Source organism: Octopus sinensis, linkage group LG15, assembly GCF_006345805.1.
Source record: "Octopus sinensis linkage group LG15, ASM634580v1, whole genome shotgun sequence".
Classification (NCBI taxonomy): Eukaryota; Metazoa; Mollusca; class Cephalopoda; order Octopoda; family Octopodidae; genus Octopus; species Octopus sinensis.
Genome location: NC_043011.1, coordinates 10,375,040 through 10,379,373, shown reverse-complemented (window position 1 = coordinate 10,379,373; position 4,334 = coordinate 10,375,040).

Genomic DNA, 4,334 nt, shown 5'->3' with positions numbered 1-4,334 from the left:
TTCTACTTCGGGATGGTAATTTTATTTATTATTATTTCCTGGTTTTGCCAAATAAACACACACACACACACACACACATACACACACACACTATATATATATATATATATATATATATATATATATATATATATATATATATATATATATATATATATGGCTAAACTGGCAAGATGACCATCCCCGAATACAAATGTATATATATTCTTCACTCGTTTATTACTGCCATTTTATTATTTTAATGCCTGTCCATTGCTCGGAAAGCTTTCGTCACATACCTGTGACCTCTTCAGCGACACTTTTCGTTTCTGTGTGTGTTCTTCCTCCACTCACTCCAGATGTGTGGCGAAAGATTTCCGGACAATGGACAGGCAGTAAAAAAAACGGTAATAAACGAATGAAGAAAAAAAATAATGCGTTATTTGGCAAAAGTGACAAAGTAATAATTATAATAATAAATAAAATGACCATCCCGAAGTACAACAATCCATATATATATATATATATATATATATATATATATATATATATAAGAAAGTTTGTTTGGTAAAGCACGTGGGTGAATATATAAGAAAATAGTAAAGTGTGAAAAAACGACAGAAGGCTTAAATGTTAAAAAATATATATATTGTGTCAAAATGTCTGGAGAATATTGGAAAAATTTTTTTCCTTTCCTTAAAATGACATAATTTTTAAAATTATGTCATTTTAAGGAAAGGAAAAAAATTTTTCCAATATTCTCCAGACATTTTGACACAAATATATATATTTTTTAACATTTAAGCCTTCTGTCGTTTTTTCACACTTTACTATTTTCTTATATATATATATATATATACATATATGGTGGGCTTCTTTCAGTTCCCGTCTATCAAATCCACTCCCAAGGCTGTGGTCGGCCCGGGCCTATCGCAGAAAACGCTTTCCAAGGTACCACGCAGGTTTTAATCTCATTTCTTGGTTCTGTCTCTGAAATCGCTCCTGGTAAAGTAGTGAGTTGGACGGAACTGTTCTTCTTTACGTTTCTTACACCGTATGTCAGATAAATATTAGTCTAATTGTTTTATGAACACACCCACATCTACACATCGTCGATCTCCGAGGCCTTTTAGCAATGTATCAAAAAGTTGCGGGCCTTTGAACCCAAAGCTTTTGCAGTTTTGAGTCCTTACTTGGACGGACAGGAAGAGATCTTTGGTACTATGTAGTGGCCTCCAGTCTAGTAAATGATATAGCTTATTTTCCCTCTATATATCACTGCAAATATTTCGGGTCTTCTGTCTATGGAGTAGAACCCCAGCTCTTTTAATCTCTCCCGGGAGTCCATCTGTTGCATTGAGCCAATCTTCTTGGTATTAGAGCCTCGTGTTCTGTTCTTCATTTGTCGCTTTGTGGCCGCCATAATTGAAAATAGTAATGCAGGCGATTGAGCAGGAATGTTCTCCGTACGAACTCCATGATTTCCTTCTTTCGTGTTGTGAATGATTGCAGAATCCAACCAGTCGATCACTTCCACGTTGTTGCAATCTTAGTAATACACAGCACATGGAACGACACATGGCTCCATCTTTCCTAGGTCATGCATCGACTCTGACTCTGTGATTGCAATAGCCCCTGGCCTTCTCTGTGTGTGTGTGTGTGTGTGAATAGATTTGTTGCCAGTGTGTTGTAATTATATCTCTTACAGACAACTGGAAACATTGTAAGTTGAGATTTTTAAACATTATTTTTAACACACACACACAAATGCGCACAATCACACACATACACAAACGCACGCACACACAAACACACACTCATACACACACACTCATACACACACACATGCACTCACACACACACACACACACACACACACACGCTCACACACACATGCACTCAGTGGAATTTCTCCTTTTCTGGGACGACAGAGATGGTAACCATGCAACCATGTGTGTATGTGTTGTAATGTCTGTGTGTGTGTGTGTGTGTGTGTGTGTGTGTGTGTGTGTGTGTGTGTGTGTGTGTGTGTGAGTGTGTGGTGTGTGTGTGTGAGTGTGTGTTGCGTGTTTGTGTGTGTTGTAGTGTCCAAGTGCGAACTACTGTCCCTTGATAATTGTTTAGCCTGAACGTTATTAAGCCATTTCAATCCTCATACCTGATGTCCAGTCGACACCTTCCTACAAACGCTTCTTTCTATCTGTTTCTCTGTTTCTCTCTCCTCATGCCTTACTCTTCTTCGTTTCCAGCGATAATAGATTTAAGTATATTACTGGTATTCAATGCAATAAATGCCCGTCATAAAACCGGAATCTACGAGCCACCTTCTGTCAGATTTTACCAATTCTTCAATCAAATTGTTTTGAGAATTGAGGTGTGAAACCCAGTAAATGTTATTACATACGAGGGCTTCCATTCAGCTTCCGTGTACCAAATTTCTCTTACAAGATAATGGTCAAAACCGTGGTGTAACAGCAGACACTTACCGAACGTGCCGTCCAGTGGGAGCAATCGCCGTACCACATTGACATGATTCGCAGCTCTTTCAATGTCCATTTACTTGCAATTTGTTCCCTTGACCAGTTGTTGTTATTTTAGCTCCGTGTTGGCCCTCAACGAGTAAATCTTCGATAAAAAAAAAACTTTCCAGCTATGATCAACAACCAACTTATCTTGTCTGCAGTCTAATCCTATGTTTCCTCTCATATTTTTAAAGAGATTTAGGTATAATATGAGGAATAAAGAATATTTAGTTGCTATTTCTAGCAGTGTGAGCGCTCAGTATTATAGCCCTTTCTGATATAGGCACAACGCCTGAAATTTTGGAGGAGGGAGCCAGTCGATTACATCGAAATTTGTGGGGAGGGGTTAAGTCGATTACATCGGTCCCAGTACTTGAACGGTTCTTATTTCATCGACTCCGAAAGGCAAAATCGACCTCTGCAGAATTCGATCTCAGAACGTTAAACGGACGAAATACCGTTAAGCATTTTGTCCGGCATGTTAACTATTCTACCAGTTCACCGCCTTAAGGAGCGATCAGTAATAATAGCGAAAAGTTCAGACGGACAGATAGATGTCATTAAGCATCCAATCAATCGATATATTGGGATCAAAAATAACAGTTGATCCAGTCTTATGTTATGGCTGTGTAGAAATAGAATAGAAGAACTTCGAATAAAAGTATTCCATCCATGACCATGCCGCCTTTTAAGTATTGTCTGGATCTAAAACGTTCGAGTAGGATTTGAGGGTCATTTGGTTAGTATTCCTAGCAGGTCGAGCAACCATGCTTTATTTTTACTTTACAAATGATCAAATCAGCAGTTGCGTATTACTGGTAATATTCTCAATGTAGTGCTCGATCTGCTAAAAAAAAATGCAGTTAAATTTCGCTTAAATCGTACCCTGTCACTTTGCAAGGCAGAACATTGAATAAAAGACAGGATAGTTACGACTGGAAGGTCTTTGATCATAGGTCTAGTCGATCAGAGCTTACCTGGGGTTAAAAAACAACAACAACGTTTTTGACTGCTTCACGGATAACTGATTGTTGTAGAATGGTAAAGGTGGCGAGTCAGGTTCACTTCTAAGCTGTAGCAACGACTCTAGACCATAATCAGCATCTTGGAAAGGGCTGGGTGCCCCTGGACTTGTGTCAATTGCTATTTATTGCTGGTGACACAACGGTCTGTTGAAGGTTACAGGATATGTCAGTATGAAGGACTACTGAATGAACTGTGGTGGATTTCAGAACATTCAGAGTTGAATTTAAATATTGATTTCCCATTTTGGCGCTAGGCTAGCAATTTCGGGGAAGTGGGTAAATCGACCACATCGACCTCAGTGTTCGACTGGTACCAACCGAAAGAATAAAATGCAAAGTCGACTTCGGCGGAATTCGAACTCAGAACGAAATGTCGCTTAGCATTTTGCTCGGTGGGCTAACGATTCTATCAGCTCTCCGCCTTAGAGATGAATCTAAATATCATTAAACAGTTTACAGTGACCAAGTAGAAATGATAAGTGACCACTTGTTACAGTATACAATATTGTCACATCATCCATCCATCCAGGTCTTACGACTCGTCAGATCAATGTAACTCTTCCACGTCAGACGTCCTGATCAAATGATGAGGTCATGCCAGACATCCCGATCGAGCGATGCGGCATAAATGTCAGACCTGGGTTTTAATCATATTAGTCTTTCGGTGGCTGAAATATCGCAACTGTGCACACACCACGGCTACAGATGATAGCAATAATTCGCCAACTGAACTGGTTGATCCTGGCTGTTGACTGTTTGTTGTCTCTTCATCCGCTCAGCATCTAATGATGATCGCCATTGATTCAAT